The sequence below is a fragment of the Apium graveolens genome, chromosome 2, assembly GCF_009905375.1.
Source record: "Apium graveolens cultivar Ventura chromosome 2, ASM990537v1, whole genome shotgun sequence".
In the NCBI taxonomy this organism is placed as follows: domain Eukaryota; kingdom Viridiplantae; phylum Streptophyta; class Magnoliopsida; order Apiales; family Apiaceae; genus Apium; species Apium graveolens.
Genome location: NC_133648.1, coordinates 66,867,907 through 66,873,906, shown reverse-complemented (window position 1 = coordinate 66,873,906; position 6,000 = coordinate 66,867,907).

Sequence of the window (6,000 nt, the reverse complement as noted above, 5' to 3'; positions counted from 1 at the left end):
TTAATACTCAGTTCTGAGTTTGGAATAGTTGGGATTTGAACGTTTGTAATATAAGTAGGTGTGTTTGGCTTGTGCGCATACTTTAACCTGTTGCGGTCCGTGGTAGTTGGTAAGTAGGTCACTGCATATTATTATTATCTTTATTATTGTTATAAGCAGGTTATAAATAGTATGGTGTGTGTGGACCCCAAACTTCTGACCCGGGTTTGGAGGGCGCCACAGGTTTGGTATCAGAGCTACAGGTTATAAGTCACTGACACAAGCCTAGATTGACGGGAATGGGTAGAGGGTTAGGATTTGAAGTAAGGAATAGAAAGATAGAACGTCGAGAGGTTGAGTGCTATGGTATAACAGGTATTAGTGTAATTCGCGTCATGGTTCGAGATTCTTATATTGCGATATGATTTCAGATTGCAGCGATGGCCGACTCTTTCATCCCCGTATCAGTTGATCACTCAGAGCCTTCAGTTGGAGGACCGTCTTCAGACCCACATCCTGTTGTTCCACCAGTGTTGGCTATTCTACCTCCACCTGTGTTGCAGCCCGTACCACTGCAGGCCATTCCACCCCCAGGCATGAGGCCACCTATCAGAGGACCCCCACCAGCTGATTCAGATTCCACTGGGCATTCAGTTGCGAGTGCCCCATTCCAGTCTACATTGCCCCCAGTTCCTTACTACCGGTATGAGGCTCTTCTACTGGAGCGTGATTCCTTGTTGGTTCAGATTCGAGAGCTACAGCATATCATTAGGACTATAGATGTTGATCATGGTGTGAGGGAGCTTCGAGAGGAAATTCATGTAACACGGAGGGTTCTTGAGGCTAGGCTACATGGAGCTACATTACCTGGCAGAGGCCCTGATGCACTAATGGGCTGGGCTACTGAGGTAATGGAGGACTTTGAGAGGCTGGCAGGACCAGAGTTTCCTTGGAGTTGAGTCAGAGATCCAGAGATAGAGATGTTGAGTAGTATTGTGATGGTTATGTATTATGTACAGTAGTGTGTAGTGTGTAGTGTGTATCAGTAGACTTTTGGGTTGTATTTATAGACTAGCTATGCTGACTAGTGATTAGGTTGTTGTACCCTTTTGTTTTTACTTTTGAAGCGTATTTACGCTTGTACTACCCAAAACTTTTGATCTATATATATCAGTACCTTTTCCCTTTCCAGCACTGTCATTTACTTTACTGCACTTGTTTTACTTTACCTTATTTATTGCACCAGTTATACCCCTGTGATACCATATACCCTGTTCCCATAACTGTTTATATTCTGTAAAGAAGCATGCAATTTACTTAGTTCAACTGTTACAACTGTTTTCAAAAAGAGATACTTCTGTTTTACAAAACTTTTCTTTTATGCAAAGAATTTGATTTAAAAGCTAAATAAGTTGTTTGATTCTTTACAGAAAATGCCTCCCAGAAGAAATACCCGCACCAAAACCCAGAATGAAGAAACCAATAACAACAATAATAACAACCAAGATGATACAAACCAAAATGCAAACCCAGGACCCATAGACCCAGCAATAGCCCAGATACTCCAAATCTTGGCCCAACAAACAGTTTACCTGGCACAACAACAACAAAGACAGACCAATCCCCAGGTAACTTTTAAAACTTTTCAGGCAATAAACCCACCAGAATTCAAGGGTTCCTTAGAGCCGATTGAAGCAAATGTTTGGTTAAAGGAGATAGAGAAGGCATTTCCCTTAGTGAAAGTAAAGGAAGAACAGAAGGTTGAGTTTGTAAGTTACTATTTGAAGAATGAGGCCACCTATTGGTGGGAGATGGTGAAGACGTTGGAAGTACAGATGTTATTACTTGGGAGAGGTTTAAGGAATTGTTTTTAGAAAAGTATTTTCCTCAGTTTGTCCAAGACCAGATGAAACTGAAGTTTTTAGAATTAAAGCAAGGGATTATGTCGGTGACGGACTATGAGAGTAAGTTTGAGGAATTGTCAAGGTGTGTGCCGTCGTATATGGATACTGATAGGAAGAAGGCTAAGAGATTCCAGCAAGGTTTGAAGCCATGGATCAGAGGGAAGGTAGCCATTTTTGAGTTGGATACCTATGCAGGAGTTGTACAGAAGGCTATGATCGCAGAGACAGAGAGTGAGATGTCACAGAAGGAGAAAGAAAGCAAGAAAAGGAAATTTGAAGGGAATGAACGTCAGTCACAACCAGGGAAGTTTCCAAATTTTAAAAAGGGCAAGTTTCAGCCGAGGAGGAATTTTAATTTCAGGAGACAAAATGCAAGCGACGGAGGCCAAGGCAACCGTCCAGTTACTGCGAATCAGCCAAATCAGTTGAGATTAACTTTTCCAGATTGTCAAGTATGTGGGAAGAAGCATGGAGGAGTTTGTAATAAGTTGAATGTAGTTTGTTTCAAGTGTAATCAGAAAGGGAACTATTCAAGGGAGTGCCGAAATCAGCTAGCAAGGGAGCCAGCAAATAAGGATCAGCCTATCCGGAATCCAGCAGTGAAGGTTCCAGCCATTGGAATTACGTGCTTTAAATGTGAAAAGCCAGGACATATAGCCAGGGATTGCAAGACACCAGCCCCAGTCAGTAATGCATTGAGGATTATGGGGTCTACCCCAGCAGTGAATGAGACTCCAAGGGCTAGAGTTTTTGACATGTCTGTGAAGGATGCTATCCAGGATACGGATGTGGTGGCAAGTACGCTTAATGTGAATTCTTTATGTGCCAAAGTGTTAATAGATTCGGGAGCAACTTGATCATTTGTTTCACAAGATTTTGTTAGTAAGTTAAATTGTCCAGTTGAGTATTTAAATGAAGTAATGATTGTGGAATTAGCAAATTAAGAACGAGTATCTGTTAATCAAGTTTGTGGGAATTGTGAGATGTGAGATTAGTAAGTTTTGCATAGATTTGATACCATTTAAGTTAGGAGAATTTGACGTTATCTTAGGAATGGATTGGTTATCTAAGCACGATGCCCAGATAGATTGTCAAAATAAGAAGGTAATGGTGAAGACGCCAGACGAAAGAATAGTAACATTCAAGGGCCAGAAACAAGTAAAGAAGTTCTAAACGATGATTCAATCCAAGAAGTTACTACGGCAAGGATGCGAACATTTCGTGGCATATGTGATTGACAAAATTCAGGAGCCAGCAAAACTTGAAGATATTCCAGTAGTGAATGAATTTCCAGACGTGTTTCCCGATGAGTTACCAGGACTTCCTCCAGATAGAGAAATTGAGTTTGCAATCGACTTAGTACCTGGAACAGAACCGGTATCCAAGGCCCCGTATAGAATGGCACCCGTTGAAATGAAGGAGCTAGCGAAGCAATTGCAAGAATTATTAGAGAAGGGAGTAATTAGACCCAGTGTATCCCTGTGGGGAGCCCCAGTATTATTTGTCAAGAAGAAAGATGGAAGCATGAGACTGTGCATCGACTATAGGGAGCTCAACAAGCTTACAATCAAGAACAAGTATCCGTTACCCAGAATTGACGATCTATTTGACCAATTGAAGGGAGCCAAGTTTTTCTCCAAGATTGACTTAAGATCGGAATATCTTCAACTGAAGATTAAGCCAGAAGATATACCAAAGACAGCTTTCAAAACAAGGTATGGACATTATGAATTTTTAGTGATGTCTTTTGGATTGACCAATGCCCCGGCAGCGTTTATGGACCTGATGAACAGAATTTTCAAGGAATACTTCGACAAGTTCGTTATTGTGTTTATAGACGGTATTTTGATTTATTCAAAGGCGGAAGGGGATCATGCGGAACATTTGAGAACAGCTTTGGAGATTCTAAGGAAAAAGAAGTTATATGTTAAATTCTCGAAGTGTGAGTTTTGGCTACAGGAAGTTCAGTTTTTAGGACACATAGTCAGTAATGAAGGGATCAAAGTGGACCCAGCAAAGATTGAGGCAATTATAAATTGGGAAAAACCGAGAACACCCACCGAGGTAAGAAGTTTCTTGGGATTAGCGGGATATTATCGTCGATTCGTTCAAAAATTTTCAAGGATTGCAATACCATTGACAAATCTTATACGGAAGAATGAAAAGTTTATATGGAACGACAAGTGCGAAGAAAGTTTTCCGGAATTGAAGCGAAGATTAATCACGGCACCTGTTTTGTCACTTCTAGACGATCAAGGGAATTTTGTAATTTATAGCGATGCTTCTCATAAAGGACTAGGATGCGTTCTAATGCAGCACGATAAGGTGATTGCGTATGCGTCAAGGCAATTGAAACCACACGAACAGAAATATCCTACTCATGATTTGGAGCTAGCAGCCATAGTTTTCGCTTTGAAAATTTGGAGACATTATCTGTATGGAGAAAAGTGCGAGATTTACACAGATCATAAAAGTTTGAAGTATATATTCACACAAAAGGAACTTAATATGAGGCAAAGGAGATGATTAGAATTGATCAAGGATTACGATTGCTCGATTAATTATCATCCCGGTAAGGCGAACGTTGTAGCAGACGCGTTGAGTCGGAAGGAAAAGTTAAATGAGTTATCAGTACCTGAAGAGATATATAAGGAATTTCAGAAATTGGAATTAGAGATTAGAGTTTTCAAGCCTGATGAAGCAAAAGTGTACAGTATGACTTTCCAGCCGGAGTTGTTAGAGAAAATAAAGAAGTGTCAGGAAAATGTAATGGATCAAGATATAAATCATTTGGTAGGTGAAGAATTGTGCACGCAAAAGGATGATCAAGGTATTCTTAGGTTTTCTTTAAGAATTTGGATTCCACCAGTGACGGAGCTGAAGAATGAAATTTTACAGGAAGCACATAATTCAAGGTATTCAATCCATCCAGGGAGTACCAAAATGTACAGAGATTTAAAGGAAAATTATTGGTGGCCAGATATGAAGAGGGAAATTGTGGAATGGGTTAGCAGATGTTATACATGTCAGAGAGTTAAAGCCGAACATCAAAGACCAAGTGGATTGCTACAGCCATTGGAGATTCCAGAGTGGAAGTGGGAACATATTGCCATGGATTTCATAGTTGGATTACCAAGGACAAGGACTAATCATGATGCCATTTGGGTTATAGTGGATAGACTTACCAAGTCAGCTCATTTTCTGCCTATAAATGAAATATTTTCACTCGACAAGTTGGTCCATATGTACCTGAAGGAAATTGTAATTCGTCACGGAGTCCCGGTGTCTATCGTATCTGATCGAGATCCAAGATTTAATTCAAGATTTTGGAAAAGTTTTCAAGAATGTTTGGGAACAAGACTGAATATGAGTACAGCTTACGACCCACAGACGGACGGCCAAAGTGAAAGAACGATCCAGACGATTGAAGACATGTTACGTATTTGTGCTATTGATTTCAAAAGAAGTTGGGACGAGCATTTACCTCTGGTAGAATTTGCTTATAACAACAGTTATCATGCCAGTATTGGGATCCCACCCTATGAAGCCATTTATGGATGTAAATGCAGATCTCCAGTGTATTGGGATGAAGTAGGAGAACGCAAAATACTTGGACCTGAACTAGTACAGCAGACAAAAGAAGTGGTTGAAATTATCCAAAAGAGATTGATAGCCGCACAGGATCATCAAAGGAAATATGCAGACCAGTCAAGGAAAGACATGGAATTCGAAGAAGGAAGCTTGGTATTACTGAAAGTATCACCGTGGAAGGGACTAACGAGGTTTGGAAAGAAAGGAAAGCTGAGCCCAAGATATGTCGGACCTTTTGAGATTCTAAAGCGCGTTGGCAAAGTAGCTTACGAATTGGCGTTACCTCCGCACATGGAGCACATTCACAATGTTTTTCATGTATCGATGCTTAAGAAGTATAATCCAGACTCCAGGCATGTAATAGAATATGAGCCAATAGAGCTTCAGACAGATTTGTCATATGTAGAGAGTCCGATAGAGATTCTAGAGGAAAGAGAGAAGGTATTGAGAAATAAAATGGTAAAGCTAGTGAGAGTATTATGGAGAAACCCAAAGGTTGAAGAGTCAACCTGGGAGTTAGAAAGTG